The sequence below is a fragment of the Indicator indicator genome, chromosome 1, assembly GCF_027791375.1.
Source record: "Indicator indicator isolate 239-I01 chromosome 1, UM_Iind_1.1, whole genome shotgun sequence".
Lineage (NCBI taxonomy): Eukaryota > Metazoa > Chordata > Aves > Piciformes > Indicatoridae > Indicator > Indicator indicator.
In genome coordinates, this window is record NC_072010.1 from 120567175 (window position 1) to 120589005 (window position 21831).

The 21831-nt window shown below is 43.1% G+C and overlaps 1 long non-coding RNA gene across 2 annotated transcripts; it reads right to left on the reverse strand.

Moving 5' to 3' along the window:
- Positions 1 to 8129: 8129 nt before the first annotated feature.
- On the reverse strand, positions 8130 to 10681 carry LOC128981741 (uncharacterized). Of its 2 annotated transcripts, XR_008489516.1 has the most exons (4): positions 10632 to 10681; positions 10005 to 10100; positions 8609 to 8685; positions 8130 to 8181 (listed from the first exon to the last, which is right to left on the reverse strand). It is a non-coding gene; the product is annotated as an uncharacterized LOC128981741 (long non-coding RNA). The 2 variants fall into 2 exon arrangements; XR_008489515.1 differs by lacking the exon at positions 8130 to 8181 and having other exon boundaries at positions 8472 to 8685.
- Between the last annotated feature and the right edge of the window lie 11150 nt (positions 10682 to 21831).

The following is a 21831-nucleotide window of genomic DNA, read 5'->3' on the forward strand; positions in this document are numbered from 1 at the left end:
GTTTTAAAAATACAGGCCCTAGTTCTGCAACTAGGTCAGCAAAAGTGGGCCTTCTGCTACCTTTGAGCCTGTTGACTTCAGAAGGCCTTCAAGCAGATAAAAACGTGCAGCGATATGAATACAACTGCATAACTGTGAATATAAATCAAGTTGTACAGACAACATGAAGACAGCTGAGACAGACACAGTACGACTACAGTGATGAGCCTAGGAGTCTTTTTAACACTCAAATAGAACCATTCTTTTCTGAAAGAATTTCTTTTCCCTACATAGTCACATGTTATTGTACGTCTTCAAAATACTTCACTGGACTTCTGAGGGAGCAACCTCAAAATTAAGCATGGCATCTTAAAAACCACCTGAGAAACATTTTGAATGTTTCTCTAAGAAAAAAAAAATCACTTAAGAACAAAATAAATTATTCTCAAACACTACTCCCTCTGCATACAATGCCAAACGAAGTGGGCCAGCACATGTTAATAGAGTGATTTACCAACACAGAAAAAAAACCTCGGCAACCCATTCAACCGGTGAAATCTTCCGTTTTCTTGAGGACAATAACAACGAATAACTGTGGCCAAACTACAAGCAACTACCCCTGCAGCACATCTCTGACAAGGGGGAGAGGTTTATATTGCCTAAAATAAGTCGCAATAGACAAGCCTTGAAGACGTAACTTCGAGGAGAAGCAGCAGGGTGAACTAGAGGAAGAAAATGTAAAAAGCCACAAACGTTTTTTGTGCATCGGAATAGGGTTGCTGGAAACCGAGACTAGAGGAGTGGCCTACGTCTTAATAATGTTTACAGCGGGCGTGAACGAGCTGGTGCTGGTGGTTTTCATTGAGACTGTAGGAAAAGCGTCTCGGTAGGGCCTTATTTCCAGGCGTCGCCCAGGCCTACACGGCTCCAATCACTCCACCTCAGTAATGGCGATCGGTGCGAAGGGAAGCGAGAACCAGGGGAGGCAAAGAAGGGTGCAGCGCTGCGGGAAACCACCGAGCCCTCCGAGCCCAGCGGCACCGGGGAGGGGACAGCAGGAGAGGCCGCCTGGCAGCTGGCAGAGCCCGCCGAGGGGCGCGGAGCACCTCCACTTGCCGGCAGCCGAGGAGAGGATGAGGAGCCGTCAGCCATTTTCCCTTGCCCTCCAAAACACCAGCGATGCAGGGCCACACTCCGGGGGCTGCGAGGGAGGCGCTGCCGCCACCCGCCGTTCGTTATCCCCACCCCCCCACCACCACCTCCGCTCCACGCCCCGCGGGGCCCGGTTCGCCCCCTTCTCTCCGCCGCACCCCGCCGTCCCGCACAGAGACCCGGGAAGCCCCATCCCTGGGGAGCGTCTCGCTCCACGGCGGCCGGCTGCAGCACAAACAGCTGTCCCCGCGCAGCCGCTTCGCCTCACAGCGTCCCGACCTCGGCCTTGGCTCGGCCCCGCCCGGGCAGTGCTCGGCCACTCACCCCCGCACGGCTTCCCCTTGTCCCGCGGCTGCTGCTGCGACGGCCCGGTGCCTTCCTAGGTGCTGCCGAAGAAGCGCGGCCGAGGACTGCCTCATCCCAGACAGCCAGCAGGGCAGAGTCTCATGCCAGGCCCCGGGATTCCGAGCGTGCAGCCGGCAGACTGAGGGGGCGGCTCCGCTTCAGTTCCCGATTCCCCCCCTGGACGGGCGCCGTATACTGCGACGGGAAGAGGGAGGGCAAAACTGCCGCCGCTACCCGCGCTTCAGGATCTTGGCCCTGGCCGCTCCGCTTTCTCCGGCGCCGACGGCACCGCCGGGGCGTTTTTCCTGCGTCACCAGCTTCTGCCCGGCGGCCCTGGGCTTCGTCTCCAACTGGGGCTTGGCTAGGGCCTGCGCGCTCCGCTCCGCCCCGTCCGGGGACCGGCCGCACGCGGGGGAGGGGGCGCACACGCACTCTGCACCTCTCTCGGGGGCCCGGGGCTTGGTTGGGCGGCAGCGGCCGCTGCGCGCGGGGGCAGGCAGAAAGGAAGGAAGGAAAGTGGCAGCGGAGGGGCCGGCACGGGCGACTGGAGTGCTCTGCGCTGACGGCTCCGTGCGTGCGGCGGGGGGAGGGGAGAGCGGAGGAGGGGGTAGGGAGGGAGCGAGGCGAGACGCGGCGACGGCTCCTCGCGCTCCCGGCGGCGCACCTCCGTCCGGCGGGGCTCTGGGCAAGATGGCGGCCCCGTCAGAGCCTTCCGCGCCACAGGCCCCAACCCAACGCAGCAGCGGCGGCGGCGGAGTTTCCGCCACCCGAACGGCGTGACGCGCTCCCCGCCCCCGTACCCTCGGGCTGTCACTCAAGCTGCAGCGGCGAGGCCCAGGACGCGGCCTGCCTGCCCCCACCCCTGTGTGTGCAGCGAGGGAGCGCGCGAGAGGAAGGGAGATGGGGGAGGCGTCGCGTGCGCGCGCACACGGCCGATTCACTTCGGTTGGACTCGAGCGAGTTCTATTGTAACCCACCGGGCGGGCCGTGAGGGAGCCCGGAAAATGACGTCAGCGCGGCCGCTGCCTTCTGGGGCTGGGTTTGCTCTCCTCTCTGCGCTGCGCCCCGTCGGGGGTAGGGGCGGTGGAGGCTGCTGAGCCCGCTTTGCCAGTGCGGCTCTTTGGGCCTGGGCGACGGCGGCAACGGACAATACCGCTCCGCCTTCCGGTCGCCGAGCGGAGAGGCGGCGGGGGGCGGGCAAAAATGGGGGGAACTAGGGCAGAAGCGTCCTGGCTGGCCTCAAGCAGCCCAAGACGACCGGGCGGGTGGTGCTGCCGGTTACGGCGTGGCTGCTCACCGCCCGGGGCCAGAAACGCCCTGAGCAAGTATGGCGAAAGGCGGAGCTCATCGGTGCGTTTGCGGCGGTTGCCGCTTTCGCACCGGTCAGCTTGGCTACGACCGGACAGTTCCTTGGGCGCTGATTCTCCCTCTAGGCTTCGGGCCGGGCCCGCCGTGTAACGGCGGGCTTGGGGCTGTGCGTCGAAGCTCATACAGATGCATGGGGGGCTGACTTCATGCTTCACAAAATACCTCCCTCAGAACTGATAATCTGGTTAGAGGACGCCAGCGTTTAAAAAAGCCAAGTGGCTGTTTTGTTTTTTCTTCCTTCGTTTGCATTTAGGTACATGTCTGAAGTCAGTAGAACACAAATCTGATTAGGTGCTTTATAAAACAATCGAGGAGAGTTTAAATGTGGGTTTAAAACTTGGGAAAAAATGCCTTGTGAAAGGTCATACAGACGTGGAGAACTTGCTGTTGGGAGAGTACATTAAATGGTGCTTATTAATGTCTTGTTTTGTTAGTCTGTATTGAAAGGTCAAAGTCTCATTTTTACAACATCATTAAAGAATTTCTGAGCAGGAAGTGAAAAATACAGTATCCAGCTGAAAACACAGGAGGAATTTAGGTTACATGGGTTGGAATTTGCTCAAGAGGCTAGGGCTAACAGCCTCAACTCTTGAGAAAAATGTTTATCTTTTGCACTTAGCAATGACAAAGACTGTAATGCCAGCTGGTCGTTGCAGGAGCTGCAGGCAGGTGTATCTCTGTAAAAAGCCAGAGCTCAAAACTAAGTAGTGATACCCACTTTTGCATTAACAAAGTTACACCTTTGGGGTTTTTTGCTAACCACTAGTTTGTATGTTTTAGGAAGGAAATCTGAAGTATCTCTCAACCACTCAGTAAGCAAAGGATGCAGTTGCTGTTCAAATGGAAGTTCGTTTACTAAAAGAATCGTTTCTCGTGTTTTCTTCACCAGCAATAAAAACAAGCCATGACAATGGTGAAAATCTTTGTGTAAGACTATTCACGTTTGGATTAGAAATAGGTATAATCATAGAACAGTCCTTTTCTCTCAGAGATTTCATGTCTCTCAGCATGTTACTGTGGGCTCCGTTTTTGTCTCTTACCAATTACTTCAGGCTTTCCCTGCCATTTCCAATTGATCCAGTTTGTTCTGGGAATGCACTTAAAATCACTGTGCCTATAATGCGTTTAACTTTTCTTGCCTGCTGCAGTGTTGTCCCTCGAGCTCTTCGCTGTTTATGATGCTTTGCACAGGTGCAACAGCACCTCAAACAACTGTCATTTATTTTTTGATGCTTCTTAAACTGCTGTGTTTATTGATGGTCATTTCTTTTTATTGTTAAGTAGATTCCATTTTTATGACAGGCCAAATACCATGTTGCTTCTAACTACTATGGCTTTTTTTTTGGCAGAGCCAAACCAATGACACAGCAGTGGATTTTTTTAATGTAGGCAGTTCTCTGCCAAGAAATTGACAGTTCTCATAGAAGTCAACAAAAAAAACCCCAAACCCCAAAACAAAAAACCTAACAAAAACCAAAAACACACCAAAAAATCACGAACAAACAAAAAACCAAACCCATCCCTCCCTCCCCCAGCATAGGAACAATACTTGTGGAAACAATACTGGTACAACTTCTTATGAAGCTAAGATAAGAGTAGAAGGTCTGATTAATTGAAACCTTAGGTTTGGACCAAACTAAGAACCAATTCACCTGCAGCTTTTGAGTACCTTTGATAGTATTTTTCTGATTTTAGATTCTACCTCATGTACAGTTTGCAGAAGTGTAAGAGGGCTTTTGCACTTGGGGGGGGGGGGGGGGAAACCCAACCATAACTTCGTGTTTATTCTCTTATTTTTATATTTGACCTCCTTATTGATTTAAAAGTGGGTTTTGATGTTCTTTGACATAAAGGCAGTTGATTGTAGCCTGTTAATCAAAGGTCACTCTAGGCTGAAGTAGGCAGCTATTTATTGCACCAAATAAAAGAAGGTAATGGGATGGCAATGGCACTTTGTGGTTACTGAACAAGCAAGCTGCACACCACACTTCTGACTGGGGAGTTCTTCCTGTTCCCCCAAACAAAAATCTGTACTTGTGCCTGTTTGCTTGGGCTTCAAGAGTTCTCTGGGGCCGTTGCTGTGGTACAAGGCTGCTTTGCCTTTGGAAAAGATTGACACTTCTCCCTCCTCCCCCAGTACTGCAAATAAATGTTACTGGTTTATCTTTGTGCAGCAACTATAGAAATAAAAGAATATGAGTGAGATAAATTGCTGGTTAAAGAGTCTCTGTGATATAAAGACAGAAATCAGTAGGCACTCAAAAAACTCACTGCTTGTTCTAAACTAAGTATACACAGAGAACTATGAGAAATCTATTCCTCAGTAGTTCTGGTTAATTGCCCTCTGCACACAACCCTTGGTATGATTACAAATGCTTTTGCAACATTTTTATTGAGTGCAAAACTGTGGGGAAAGGGAAGTGTTTCCCTATGGGCTTCCAGCTCATGCACTGCAGTCAGCCTATCAAACAAAAAGTGAAACTATTTGGAAATCAGGTGGTTATGTTATTCATTGACTAACCCAAAATAAATGAAAAAGGAATTGTGGTGAAGAAATAATTCAGAATATAGAAAATCTCTATGTTAAAAAATGCATTTATCAGCAGTTTTAAAACTCTTGGTTAATAGACAAAAAGGAAACTTCTAATGTTGCTGATACAGAGCAGTGCTATTGAACTTTGCAATTGGGTAGCATAAAAGAGCAGTTACAGAAGAGAGAATTTAACCACAGACCCACAAAAGATATTTTTTTTCCCTTCTGGCTCAGCCCCTTAGACACTACCAACTGTCAGTGAATAAAATACACAGCATAGCAGATAAGGAAAAATTCTGTAGAAAATAAAACACTGCTTGAAATCCAGACAACCTACTGCCTGGTCATTAAGGTTTGTTTTAAGGGATCATGTCACGGATCAGTCTTACAACATTTTCAGTATTTTTGGGCCTGATCCAGTAAATCACTTAAGTACATGAGTAGTGTTCTTGGTTTACATAATTTTTCATTGAGTTATTTAAGCCTATGTGTAAGAGCCAGTAAGTAGAAAAGTACTTCTCACTTGCCCAAGCCTTTGGTTTCTGCAGTGTATATTTTGGATAGTATTTTGGCAATGATGATGTCATTCTGTACGACATTGAATCATAGGATTTTCATCCTTTTCAGAAAGGAACTATTTTTTGCTATCCTCATTTCTAATGTAAAGTGCAATTCAATCCTAGTGGTCACAGAACAGTGCACAGATGATGAAATGGTATTTTCATTCTTTAAATAATAACAGTTCCCAAATACAACCTGCAAGTGGTAGACAGGTTTTTCCCACTCGTGCTCAGCACACGTTTTGTTGCCTACCATTGGTTGAATAAGGCATGACAAAAGTGAAAAAGGATTCCAGAGACGTGCAGAGATGGCTTTCATCAGGGTACTCCAGGGATGACTTTTTACTCAGGGACTAGGATCATCAAGGACTCTTCAGGGTGCCTGGGCAGGCCCTGTGATCCTGGGCTCATCCCTCCACCCGAGCCAGGAACAGTCATGGCCACTGGGGCAGCCCTGGGCATAAGGCATCTCATTACTTGGCTGGGCTGAAATAAGGTCCTGGGCAAGAGTGCAGGGAGACTCCAGGGGAGGCTGCCAAGGGGTCCTGTTAGTGCCCTCAGGACCCTGGTACATCTATATTTTCTAGCCAGCACAGCCAATGATTGGTGTATCCAAAGCAGCTCTGTGTGACATTTACCCTCTGTATCCCACAAATTGATAAGCAAAACCCAGTAAATTTATTCCAATAACAAATAATTAAGGTGAGCTTAAAGAGTTTAGCATATATTTAGTATATCTAGATACCATATATTTAGACTTTTCTATGTGGAATGAAGCCAGAATCCAAATGCAAGGAATAAAAAAAACAAACCCATAGCTCTTGTGTATGTATTCCAAAACTCAGATGTAATCTCTGTCTTCCATATTATCCTGAATTTAATAAACTTGGGGCAGGGGGGGAGAGGTATCACTTTGAGGTATCAGCACTCACTATACATATAAATTAACATTCAAAATCAGGGAAGAAAATTCCCATTGAAGTAATGTATCAAGAAGTTGCAAAAACTGCTTATGGAGTGATGCTGTATCTCTTTTCTATTCCATGCAAAGGTCAAGTAGGGGCACTTCATTGTAGTTTCTCCTGGGATGGCTACTTTACCATTCCTCACATCAATATAACACTCCTCTTCACAGTCATAACTTTCCATCTTTCCACTTTTGATTTCTGGCTGTATGAGGTACTAACAGTGATGCTGGAGTGGGCATAATGTCACTCTTGAACGACTCAGAAGCAGTTAAACCAAATTTATGCTCCATACTTAACAGGTACAAAAGAATGCTTGCTTGGGTAGAAATCACAGAAATCTGCTAAGAAAAAGGTTTTGAAGGGACCTGTGGTCTCTTATGTTGAAGAAAGAATGGTGTCTGATTAGGAACAATTCTTATGATAAGACAAATAAGGCATGTCATTTTCCTGTTATTCATTTAGTTGTTCAACTAAGGGTTAAAATGAACAACATAAACAGAAATGCTTAGAGGATATCACAGAGACCAGTTGTGAAAAATTCTCTTTACAGGCCCCAAAGTGTATCTCATCCATCTTTTGGAGAGGGAGCAATTCAGAACATTTTCTTTTTCCTGTCTAGTTGGTTCCTTGCCGAACTGTCCTTGGATAAACCATGTGGTGTCCATGTGAAAAGCGTCTGTCGCATAGGATTTGGACAAAGTTCAACAAATTGATTTGACAACCATATGGTCCTCTTCATCCACATGAACTTTGAAGAAGTCTGACTTCCTTCCAGGCCTAGGAGTAGGGTGAGGGAAGAAGGGAATATCTCTTAAAACTTGTCAGTGTTACTCTAAGTACGTCAAAAATAAAGCCAGAAATTCTGTAGATTCATAAGCTACTGCCATCTCCTCAGTTTTTCTGAGCACATCACTGCACACAGTGTCTGTCATTGCACCAGTATAAATTTGGAGGAGACCATTGCTCACAACATTTCATCCCTGCCAATATTATGGGATTGCCATTTTCACTTACATGGGGTTTCTAAACACAAGATTTTCTGTGTGCACAGTAGAACTGAAACAAATTGTTTTCCTAAGCCTGAGCATCTTACACCCTTCCAACCTTGTTCTCCTTCCAATCTCACACAATAAAGTTCCTACTTTATGTTAAATGTGCTGAATTAGTCAGGGGATTAATTAGCTAATAGTAAGCAGGAGGTATAATAACTGAATTGCACTTGCCTTTCCAACTGGGGACTTCTTTGACATTTCTTTCTCTCCTTGCAATGGTCCTCCTAAAATTAATTGGAATTAACATTTCTTTGACAGCTCTTAGCCCTCATTTAAAATTTAGTGAGACTGGCTGAAAGGCTGAAGGAGAACTGGTAGGCAGAGGGACAGCTGGACTACAGGATCATGTGAAACTATGAAAAGTTTCAAAGCAGGGTAGTCTGATAGGAGAAAGGTTACTGCTACAGTTTTGGAATAGAATAAACAAAGACAGAAGTGTGATCAGAAAGAAAAGAAACAAACGAGAAATGTAAGAATAAACCACAAAATTTGAAACAAAAATGCTAACATGATTTGAACCAAAGCAGAGATCCATTTCAGCTCTCGTTTCAATAGTTTTATCTGAGCTTTGTAAAACAGATTGTCAGAAAAGCTTAAATCTAAAAATATGTACAGGAAGGAAGTTATTTTGTAAAGCAATTTTTTGGGAACCTGTAGGTACAGGTTTGTCATTCCACTCTTTTTTGCCAGAAGTTTTTCTTGTCTATCTGTGTTTTACTGCCAGTTACCTGCAAAAAAGAATTCCCATTGTCAAAAACTTCTCTAAAAAAAAAAAATGGTTTCTCTTTTCATGAAACAGCACAGTAAGCATATGTCAGTTTACATTGCTGATTTATAAAGACTGAATTTTGATAACTGCCATTATATTGCTGTTATCTCACTGTGGTGAGTCACTTCAGAACATAATGCAGATGAACTCTATGCCACGTTGTATTTTATGTAGCCCTATAATCTTTCTGAGAGATTACACACATTGAAAATATGCCTGATAAATATGAATTAACTCATACTAAGACTGTTGTAGCTGTAGTGTTGTTTTAGCTGGGAGGTGAGTAGTAGTAGTAGTAGTGCTTGAGCCATAGCACTGTCTTTCTAGCCATAATGGTATAAGGCAATAAGCAAGCCAGAACTTGTGAAGAGAGATCATATCTTTTATTAGATCTGAAAACAGGCTTGTATTCATCAAAGCTTGTCTGCTTTTACTAGACATATCAGTTGGTCTATTGAAACAATATATATGTAGATCCTTTATCATCCAGAGGCAATCTGCTTTTTCTCAGCACACTAACTCTTTTCTGTTATTTTTTTTTAATCCCATTGTTTGGGGAAAGTAAATATCATTCAGGATCTAAATTTATGGAAATAGCATCAAGGTACAAAAGCTAAAGTTTATGCTGTAAACAAAAAAATTACTTCTGTTTTGCCTATTTCAATATTAAGCAAAACACACTTTCAAAGTCCAGTTGCCCTGTCACTGCTGTCTTTTGCACAGCTCTCTGTTACAAATTGAGACCAAATGAACCAACAAATTTCTTTTGTTTTTTGAATCTTAACTACTAGAATCCTGTAGTTGTTCTGCTTTCAAACTTACTACCAGTTATTTCCTAGTTAAAATTAGAGTCAGATTTCATATTGTAATGTCTTTTTAATTGCTTGCCTTTCCTTGTGTTTGTACTTTTACAGGCACACGTAGACATATTTTTAAATCTTTAACAGAAAATCTTAGCATTAACAGTTAGTATTACATTACAACATTAACAATACAAAACAAAATATACATGAACAAAACAATGTATTTTCACTTCTCAGAGATTCCTTTATTTTCTGAAATGACAAAAAATATTATATCATCCATGTTTTGTTTGGGATTGTTTGGTTTGGTTTTGGTTTGGTTTTTTTTTTTCTGTCTGTTTGATTGCTTGGTTTGGTTTGGTTTGGTTGGGGTTTTTTTCTCTGAATAGGATTTTTATCAATTAATCAAAAGGCCAGCAGTTCTTAAGGATTTTAATTTGAGACTATACATCATTACAAAAGACTCATTCCTTACTCTTAGACGGAGAGTCCAACTGGAATCCGTGAATTAATGCCATTAGTAGTATTCATTTCACTGAGCAATAGTAGACTTTGAAGTTTTTCTTGAACCCTAATTCAAGGAATGTTACAAGTATTAAAAACATATGGCTGAAAGTCTGTGGCTGATTGCAGTTCAGCACAGATCTAGCCTCTACTTAGCGAGCTAAATCCATCATAAGTCTGTCTCTATTTCAAAGGAGAGTGAGGCTCCTAACATGTTAAACACACCAAGTTGTAACCACCTACAAATGGGTCACCCTGTCAGATATGGCTGCCTGGTGTCCCTAGGCAGTCATAAGGCAAGGGAGGTACTCCGAGTACAATTTACCCCACTCCACTGTCCTCTGGGGCTGCTTTCCTTTCTCCCATAGCTGCAGAGAAAACTTGAATGGCTAAATAACTTTCAGCTTTCCAGTGTTAGGTGATATGAAATGTGGGTTCTCAACAAGTGGAGGGGTCTGCCCAGAAGAAAGTTTTACAGCTGTAAGCAAGCTGATCAAGGAGCCTCCTAACAAGCAACTGCCCGTGGTCAGGGACAGGAGGAACCCTGCAACCCGTGTTTCCCTTAGCACACAGACTGCAAGGGTTATTACAAACTTACCAGTCCAGAGGAAGAGAAATGTGCTGTTCAGAGCATCTGAAGTACCCAGAGAGTAGATCTAATGAGTAATTCATGTAGTGGGGTAGATGACAACCACTTATCTGTTTTACCAGACATAGATAAGGTGCCATGGTAGCTAATGGGAGAGAAAGATAGGGTGAGAAAAGAGATATGATACGGAGAGTCTGAGCAGAAACACTTCTTTCCAGAGAACAGTTTCTTTAATTTATTCTAAACAATGAGATACACTCTGCAAATATTACCTATGTAGTACTTGAGAACACTTATTCTAACAGCAAACAGCTGTTTGATTCAACTGTGTTTATGCCCTTTGGTTAGTCTTCATGGACATTTGTATGACTTGAGTCTTAGTCATCTCTTCCGGAAATGGTTGATATTCTAAGTGTCCCAACTGCACATGAAGATATTTGCTGACTTCAGTCAAGCAGTATCCCTCCTTCCCCTCCTTCTAAGGCTTCATTCATTGTATCACAGAGTGGAAATTACAAAATGGCTATTGTTTCATATGTAGATTGAAAATTTGGGGTCCAAAGCGTACTCAGGAGCCAAACAAATTTATTGTTTGAAGAACTGTTCTCAGATTGTAAACTGGACTCAGGTAACGTGGGGCTCATCAGGCTGCACACCTTATTCAGGTGTAATATCTTGGAGCTGACTTCAGGGCGCTGAATTTGGTCACTAATGGTGTGTGGTGGGTCGAAAATTACCCCCCCAACTAATGTGGAGAAAATACCCCCAAAATAAAAATTGCCAGCCCAGCTCAGTTGGAAATCAAATGAAGCTGTATTTACAAGCACACTACAATTTAGGAATATGAAATGCAATGAATATGCACAAAATAGACAATATTTACATATATTTACAATTTATAAACAACACAAGAACCCCCCTGGACAAAACCAGGGGGTTACCAACAGCTTTCTTCTCTTCCCTCCCTTCTCCCCTGTACACAGGACAAGAGAAAGAGAAGAGCAGATGGTAGCTTGTTAGTACTTAGCCCCAACAAGAACACAGCCAAGGTTAGCAACAACCAAGCAAAAGCCACCAGTTAGTACCAGCTAGAGTGAAGAAGCCAAAAAGAGATTTAGTTTATACAACTAACTTTATGTTAGATATCACACCAATAGGGTTAGTTAGACCTTATCATTATTTTTCTTCTGCATCGACCTGTGGAAAATTTTTCTAGGCATCACCCTAAAACTGCCACATGGTGCTTTCAAGAGTCACCACATAACAGACTAGCTCAGTCTCATATATATGAGTAATTCATCAAGATTATACATGATTTTTTTTCTGTTTCTACACATGATTTTTTTTTCTGTTTCTACACGTGACTGGTACTTTTTTGTTCGCTTACTTTTAATGGTGAGTAAAGGTGAACCTTAAAAGACACAGATATGGCCTCAATGGCAAAATTAATATCATGCATTTGAAGTCATAGTAATGCTTCTTACTATCTGGGATAAGTATTTGATTAACTCAAAATCATCTGGAAAAGTGTTCTCAAAACCTGATTCTTAATTTTCTGGAAGGAATTTTTGTTCTCTAGCTCTATAATCTCCTAGTTAAAGACCAAGAAGATGGCTCAGAAATTGAGGATTGCTATTGTAACTATAGCAAATTTAACTTGGAGCACATTTACAGACTTCAAATTGTCTTCATATTATACAGAGTAACAGAAACAGAGAAATGACAGGAAATGAATTGTTGGCTTTCTCGTCTTTCATGTATTCATTCATGAACGGTCATCTAAATTTCTTATTGATCATATTCACTCTTGTATTGGCTGGATACAAAAAAATATAAAGGAAGAATAAGTTGCCTATTTTCAATAAATATTGCTTGGTTTCTCTCCTTCCATGTTCCAGTTTGGTACACCAGTACACAACATGCTGAATTTTGGCTATGCCAGAAAGATGTTATTCTTGCTAAATCCCTCTTTTTTTTTTTATTAAATAAAAATGTAAGCTAAAAGTTTGGGATTTTATAAAGGCTTAAGCTTAATAAATATTGCAACTACCTGCCTAGCTAACTAACTAACCTGTCTAGTACACCAGCTTGCCAATACACTCTATAGCTGTAGCACCCGACATGTTTTCTGCTGTTCTGGCACATATCTTTTAAGGAAGTTTCTTCCACTAAAACCTACTGTAACATAAAGGGACAAAAAATTACTGTCAGGGGTTAGGGCTGGGCTGGCCACTAAATGCCACTACCAGCCCCTCTCCCTCCCCAAAGGGAAGAGAAAGGAAATAAATTAAAAAGACTTCTCAATTTGAAAATAAAACTAACTCTACTTTAATTAAAATAATAACAATAAAATATATACAAATATATACAAACCCAATATTGAACCCATCCCTGGTCCTGATGGCAATTACTCACTGTCACCACTGATGCTGTGGCAGAAATCCAGACTTGGGAGATGGATTTTGGAACTGGATTCAGGAACTCCTGGGTTGAGATTGAGCAGAGAAAGGACAGAATCCTCCTCAGATGCCAGCCATTGAAGAAGAGACCAGAGAAGAAACTGACCCTGTGGTCCCTCAGCTTTATACCAGATAAGATGGATACAGAATGGAATATCTTGTTGATCAGTTTAGGGTCACCTGCCCTGTCCACTCCCGTCTGCAGGTGTGGCCTTTTACTTTCTGCACCCCCTAACGTGGTGCACAGGATTTAGCAGTGACCTTGGTCTGCATACCAATCCTTTGTACTAACTAGAAACACAGAGCATTATCATTGCTAGAAGCAGACAGTGTTTGCAAAAACATGCAGTTAACTTTAGAAAGTGCAGTTACTTAGAAGAGATTGAGCTGAAAAGTAAAATCACTGAACAGTGAAATCACTGAACAGAATTTGTTCTGTTCTAATTCCAACCAGGACAGTAACTTACCATTGAGTACATTACTCAGCTTCTATGAATGTGAAATTTTTTATCCAACTGTCTTGCAAACTAAGGAAATGTAGTACTGTTTCTGTCTAAGTAAGCACTAGCCATTCACTTATGAGACTACTGAGCATTAACAGGAAAATGTTCTTTAAAAGAAATAGAAAGCAATAGTGTATGCTCAGCCTTGCAGCTCGTCACAAAGCACTTACTGCTTCATCAGCTCACCCAAGATGTGAAAAATTTCAGAGACAGAAAGCAAATTCTCCTCCCAGATTCTCACCACTCTAATTAGCTCTGCCTTGATATTCCTTCTGTGTAAACAGAGAGATTTCTTTGGCTTCACAGACATCCCTAGCACTGCAAGATGAAATAATCTATAAAGTCTGTTATTTAGTATGGTAAAAATGGATGATGTATTCAACATAGCCAAATGATAGTTAAAAGGTCTATCCCATGGCAATCAAAAGATGAGTTATCAGTGTCAGCTTTATTAGAAGCATTAAATAAATATTTAAAAGTGTGTAATGCAATGGTACAACTACACAGCTGTTCACATAGGAGGAGATGTGAAAAGAAAATACACAGCCTTCAGTCATTCCCTGTCATACACATGTATGTAGTGTATTGGTGAGTGATTACATACTGTGCATGCCTAACTAGAAACTAAGAAACCTAGCACCTTAACAACACAGATATATAGATTATGGAATATCAGATAAAGATGATAGACTGTTTTGCTGCAGCTATGAGGCTTGTAGGAGGAGGAAATGTTTTTTTTTTTTTAACGTGCCAACTGTCATAATTGAGGAATTCAGGCAAGCTTTCAGACAGACAAAGCCATTCTTCAGGACTGAAACAAAAGCAACAGATTTCAGAGATCTGGAATTTGGACTGGATTGTCTTTAAAGATCTCTTCCAACCCTAACTAGTCCATGATTCTAAGTCTATAAGATTGTTATAAGGATTGTTCAGAGTTTAGCAAATTATTTACCAATTGGATCATTGCTTAAAAATAAAGGTGATTGGTACCTGCGAAGTATGGAGCATACTGCAGGAGAGGAGAAAATGCATAAGAGATTGAAGACATTTCAGGCATGCTACCTCCTGGGGGGAAAAAAAAGACTCATACTTTCTAACCTGTGGATCACAAAGAGGTTAGCAGTGGAGAAGAGAGTTTATAAAACGTTCAAAAATATATCTCTGTTAAGCCTCTGGCTTCTGGGATTGTGCAGAGTTATAAAGGAGCCCACACCTGCCAGGTTTATCTTCAAGAGGTTTCTCCTGAGAGTCAGGATTAAAGGATTAGAATGAAATGGCCCTTTTGTGAGGAGCATTCACCCACGTGGCAAGAACATGTTTCTTCCTCTACAAGTGTTTAGTGTGAATTCTTCCTAGGTCTAGACGTGGTACTTCGGACCGCAAGGTTTGCTTCTGGTCTGGCAAAGAGTTTGCTTGGTGGGACTGGAGAATGGTTGGAAGGGTTAGGATGGACAGCTCTGTCCATTTTTCCAAGTAAAATATTCTCCCCTAAGGAATGTAAGGACTTAATGATTTTCAATGCAGATTACAAGGCAGAATGGTCTGTGACAGTCAGAAGTATCTCACCAAAGGGAACTCCCCACCGAGTGCTTGAGTGTCTCTTCAATATAATGCTTATTGCTTTAAAAACTTATTCCTACATAAGGGTGAAAGAAAACAAAAAGTTTAAAAAAAAATCCCACCAGCTGCAATCCTGATGTATTTTTGTTAGTGATAAAACACAGTGATGAGAAACAGTATTTACTATGAAAAAAAAGAGTGTACATTTCTAATAAGAAATAAGACAGTGCAGGATAAAAGGTTATAATAAATGACAAATGCAAAGGGTAAATAGTGATAATGCAGCCAGCAAGGGGTTTTGACCTGGAGAATTCACTCCAACACCATAAAAGGAAATGCATCAGGTTTTGCCTTTTTATTAATGAAAGCATTAATGTGATGAACTTGTAGATGACAAGCTTATCTCACTTAAAATACAAAAGCTCAAAATGTAGGGTGCGAGGAAGGAACTGAATAACAAACAAGGAAACAAATAAGGAGTAATTTGTTCTAAAATCTCCTTGAGTCTCAGTAACACAGGGAAAGCTACAAGAAAGAAAAGCATGAGAAAAAAAGCATTAAGAAAATCTTAATAAGGTTTCCATTAAGTTGCTGTTTTATTTTGTGAGAAGGAGCACTCCAAGGCAGTTGAGAGGTCTTGTATTTTTCTCCTTTAGGGCATTAGGATGACAGAGTTAATTTCCACCTTTTTTTGGCTGCAACTTTTCTGAGGTTCTCAGATAAGTGCAATTGCTCTGTTAAGTCCCTCAGACACACTTGAAACCCATGGCCCGATGGGGTCAGGAAGATCTCTTGTTCCTACAGATACCATGAATGATTGGGTAGAATGATCAGCTGAGCATTCTGCTAGGGGAGGGAAATAGGTTGTCATGCCTGCTCTGAACAATGGTGATGCCTTGCATCCAGGTCCACTGCAGGGCTCCTCTTGCTCAGCCAGCAATCAGGGTGGCTGGTTTTTCAGGGTGAAGCAATGGGATGTTGGTGGTGGGGAGAGTTGAGCATGGTGAGGATGATGTTGGTGATGACCAAGAGCTGCACTTGCAGTCATGCAGCTCTGCAGATGATCCTGGGCTCTGCTATACTGAACATATCTTAGTGCTCTCTTCTTTCTGGAGATAACAACTAGCTTACTCCAAGACAAAGACTCTGTAGGGCTCAGGGTTAGATTGCTCTAGGAGTTACTCACTCTGGCAGTGGGAGTGAGACCTGGCTGAACCCCTGCAGCTCCACATAATGCTCCAGTTGTCTCCAAGGAGACCTTACCCAGGGTGCACAGGAGGTACTTTCAGTGTAATTTAAAAAAAGCATTGCTGTGAGTGATCTCTTATTATCTGAGAGCCATGTGGTGGGGAAGTGGCCATGCTGGAGGGTGCTGTCCTTCAGGGCAGGCACAAGGCACTACCAGGCCCACTACCCAGCAAGCAGTCCCTGGGAGGGGGTCCCTTTGAGTAAGGATGTATAGACCAGAGGACTGCCTGCCTGGAGTTCTGTCAGTGAGAGTGAGGATCTAAAGATGAAGAACACAAACACACAACAAATCAAATTACATTAATTTACCCATTAGTGTACAAATTGCACACTAAAACATGCAAATAACTGCTTAGTGCTTCTACATGCTGAGGTAGGGCTAACAATCTCCCATTATCCCAATTTCACAGAATCACAGAAACATTCAGGTTGGAAAAGACCCTCAGGATCACCAAGTCCAACCAATAACCCTACTCTGCAAGGTTCACCCCTAAACCATATCCCCAAGCACCACATCCAAATGACTTTTAAACACATCCAGGCTTGGTGACTCAACCACCTCCCTGGGCAGCACATTCCAGTGCCTGACCACTCTTGCTGTGAAAAAAAATCTCCTACTGTCCAGTCTAAACCTACCCAGTCATAGCTTGAGGCCATTCCTTGTTCTATCACTAATTACCTGTGAGAAGAGACCAGCACCAGCCTCTCCACAACACCCTTTCAGGTAGTTCTAGAGAGCAATGAGGTCTCTCCTCAGCCTTCTCTTTTCCAAACTAAACAGCCCCAGCTCCCTCAGTCGCTGCTCATAAGATTTATTCTCCAGACCCTTCACAACCTTGTTGCCTGTTGCACAATGGCCGCGGGTTGGAGACAGACACACGACACGGTAAACCTTCAGAGTTCTCAGCAAACAGCCAACAACCTGATTTATTGTTCCAAGCTTCCTTTTATAGGGAGTTTGAATTTCCCAGCCTAGGAAAGCCCAACGGTTGGGAATCTCTGCACCGCCCAGGCCTCCAGCCAGTGATGTGTCCGCATCCAGGGCTTAGATGGGATTGGCTGAGGTCTTCGTTCCTCTAGGGCTGAGGCCTTTGTTCCTCTACGGACTTCTAGAACAATCCAGGTCGGATTGTCATGGATCTGTCATGATCAAACTCATTCGGTCCAGCTGTAAACCAGCTGTACATTGCTACAGTTGCCCTCCTCTGCACTCCCTCCAGCACCTCCACATCTCTTCTGTATTGAGGTGCCCAAAACTGGACACAACACTCGAGGTGTGGCCTCACCAGAGCTGAGTCCAAGGGGACAATCACCTCCCTGCTGCTGCTGGACACAGCATTTCTGATACAAGCCAGGATGCCATTGGTTTTCTTGGCCACCTGGGCATACTGCTGGCTCATATTCAGTTGTCTGTCAATTAGAACCCCCAGGTCCCTTTCTGCCAGACAGCTTTCCAGCCACACTGCCCCAAGCCTGTAGCATTCCTTGGGGCTGAAATTGGAAAGTGGCTAGACATTAGAAAGATCCAAGAAGTTTGTCTTAACAGAAGGGACGTGGCTTGGAAAGGGAAATGCTACTGTTATGAAAATATAAGCATCTTTAGTATTTTATGCCATGTTAGGAGTGCCTTCCAGCTTAAATAATAATTTAAACGGTAGTCAACAAATGTACAACAAACAGATCATTAAAGCCAAAATCAAACAATAATTAAAATTAAAATAATCATGCACTACATTCATTAATTGCCTCTAGGATGGCTGTTGTGTAGATGCAGCTGTTTCTTATCCTTAAGTTAAATGCCAGTTTAGAATGTAACATAGGGGAAGGCATCAAAATAAAGAAAAAATATTAGAAAATAAAGGGTTCCCTTCTTTCTACCATGTTAACAAGGAGGATACTGTATCAAAGGACTAAGACTTAAAAAGGAAAGTTTGTGAGAGTCTCTCTGCCAAGATCATTCACCCTGCAAAGCTTGTGGGAAGATTATTGGCCATGAGTAGATTGTATGACTGGTACATCCATATGTCCATATCTTACCTGTGAGGAGCTGGTTTGACTAAGGAGCTTTTGCAGAAACTGAAATGTGGTTTGGAGATGCCATAGTGACTCTTAGGTCTGCAACAGTATTGTCACTGGGGTTTCCTGCCTGTGGTGTCTTCCTTTGAAGGCTTCCAGGCTTGGAGCCTTCACAACTTCTCTGGGCAAACTGTTCCAGTGCCTCACCACCCTCCTGAGCCTCAAGGCCCTGTTCAACCTGATCTAGTGGAATTGACCCCTTGGAGACGCAGACAGGAGTTTGGTACCATCTGCTTGCAGGAGGAAAACTGAGTTTGCTTCAAGAGGGTGATTTTAAGAGTTGCATCCCCAGATACCTGGGAGTATCAGAATATGGTTTAGTGCCCATGGTAGTTGGGTTATGGTTGGACTTGATGATCTTGATGGTTCTCCAACCTTAATGATTTTCTGATTTGTAGACTCAGGTTGTCCTAGGTAATAAAGAACTGATGACATAAGGAATGTATCATATGGATAATATTGGTGGATGAGAAGCTCAGTATGAGTCACCAGTGTGTACTTGCAGCCCAGAAAGCCAATCACATCCTGGGCTGCATCAAGAGAAGCATAGCCAGCAGTGTGAGGGAGGGGATTCTCCCCCTCTGCTCCACTCTGGTGAGACCCCACCTGGAGTACTGCATCCAGTTCTGGAGCCCCTATTACAAGAAAGATCTGGACATGCTGGAACGTGTCCAGAGAAGGGCCACAAGGATGACCAGAGGGCTGGAGCTCCTCTCCTATGAGGACAGACTTAAAGATTTTGGGCTATTCAGTCTGGAGAAGAGAAGGCTCCAAGGAGATCTCATTGTGGCTCTCCAGAATCTGAAGGGGGCCTACAAGAAAGTTGGGGAGGGACTTTTTAGGGTGTCAGGTAATGATAGGACTAGGGGGAATGGAGCAAAAATAGAAATGGGTAGATTCAGATTTGATGTTAGGAAGAAATTCTTCCCCATGAGGGTGGTGAGACACCGGAATAGGTTGCCCAGGGAGGTGTTGGAAGCCTCATCCCTGGAGGTTTTTAAAGGCCAGGCTGGATGTGGCTCTGAGCAACCTGATCTAGTGTGAGGTGTCCCTGCCCATGGCAGCGGGGTTGGAATTAGATGATCCTTGAGGTCCCTTCCAATCCTAACAATTCTATGGTTCTATGATAATGTTAGTGGTATTTTTCCTCTTTTACACATAAACTAGAATCCATATGATTAGATGACAAGTGGTGAATGATTCCTGATGACTGCCATCAATCTCATGCAATTTAAAGCAATGATAAAAATTGTGTGATGGTGTTCCTTTATGGGTGCTCATTCATGGTATTAAACTTTGTCTTAGAATCATAGAATTGTTTTGGTTGGAAGAAATCTCTAAGATCATCAAGTCCAATCAGCACCGGTAGGTCACCACTAAAGCATGCCCCTCAGCACCACATAAATGAAGATGGACAATTGCAGGCTTTTATTCTGACATCCCAGTTGTTGGAGTTGACACCTTTTAAATATTAAGATGCTGTGATTCTGAAGACATGGCTTATTTGGAGGGTCTACTGAATCATTGCAGTTGATATTTAGGTAATTAAGTCTCTTGAGCTGAAATTAGGCACAGGGAAACACACTCTGGCTACAAAACCCAAATCAGGCATATTTGAAAGTTTAAGCATGCTTTAAGGATTCAGAATGGTTGTTGTCTGCTCCTTTACTAATATTGATGATGATGATGATGATGATGATGATGATGATGATGATGATGATGATGATGATGATGATGATGTAGGGAGTCTGGATGTTTTAGAAATCTTTGTGGGAAGCTTAGCACTGCAACAATGACTGAGGTAAAGTTACTGGCTCTTCAGGAGTTCCTTGCAACTCCTCCAGTCTCCCATGGCCTGCAGATGTGACTTCTTGGGTACAATCTTGAGGATGAATGTCTAAGTTCTCCATTAGGATCACACTGCCTATCATGTTTACCAGCCAAGTCCTGAACACACCTGAGAACACCCTCTCCACAAAAATGGGAAAAGTTTATTATAAACTTAGTCCTAGAGGGGTTAATTTTGATTCACTGACACATAAAATGTATCAATATTTTAAATTTACATCGATAAGCACTTAAAGAGATTTTGGCTGCGTTGAATACTTTTGTTAGTGATGTTTAATATTATCTATTATTTTTTAATATTAAAAAAGTGGGTTTTTTCAATAATACCAGTCAGCATGTGTTAGAAGTGGGGTGACAAGTTAGAATAAGAACCAGCAATTCTCAGCTTCTGCATGTAGTGAAATAACTTCCAACAAGTGTCTGCTTTTAGCCTACTTTTGTCTGCTTACATAGAACTTTACTTGTCAAGAATTCTAGATACCTACTCTTCAAGTGGAAAGAATATCTGCTCTCTAGTCTCCCACAGGGAGGGCTGAGAATTAAAAAGATCTTTTAGAGAACTTAAGAATGGCTTTAGCTTCTTCAGCAGCTGAACATGGATTTATAATAAAAATACAAATGGACAAGCTACAACTCTTAGTCAAAAGCTGTCCTGATACCACAGCACCTGCACAGTACCTGCAATCTAAAAATCAGCTTTTTTCAGGCAGCCTTCTGCACTTTATGAATGCTTTCGATGTACAAACAATTTCTGGCATAGCTCTTGATAATTCTTGACAAACATTTTAAAATTATAATCTTCTGTTATGAATATGAAGTAAATGCGTGTCCTAGAAGCTTTCTTTTCCGTGCATAACATGTGGCTCAAATGAGCCACAAAATTGTTGGCAATGAGCATTATGTGCCACAGGCAGGTTTGCACCTGGCTGCCTCAACTCTATCAACCTCCTTGTGAGCTCAGGTAGTGGGGACCTTTGTAAATGCACACAATAACAAGCAGTGCCAGTGCCAAATTCCTCAACATGAAGAGTAACAACTTCTGAGCTTCTTTGTTGTCCAGAAGAAATAATGGCTACTTGGAGACACTGGTCTGTACTTCTAAGGCACTTTCAGCCACAGTGCAAATTGCAGAACTGCAAATCAAACCTTCCTACCCAGGGTACTGTGAAAGCCAGTACTCCAACACCACTCATCTTTCCAAGGAGATCTCATTGTCTAATTCTTTCTGCATGTCCTCCCCCTCCTCCAGTCCTGTTGGCTTCTTTTAGCACTTGCCCTTCTCTTCTCTGACCATTAATGACACAATTGCATCTCTCATGCCGATCATCATAACTTCATCTCCCTTTCTCGCCTCCGCCCCATCCCTTGCACCCTTCTGCTTCCACTATGTGTGGTTCACTGGGGGGATCCTTTTTTCCTTTTGTTTTCCCTTTCTGCACTCCAGCTGCTCTGGGCCTTTAGTGTCTCATGTCCTTCTGGCCCTCTTTCCAAGTCAGGGCCTTTGAAAAAAGTCTG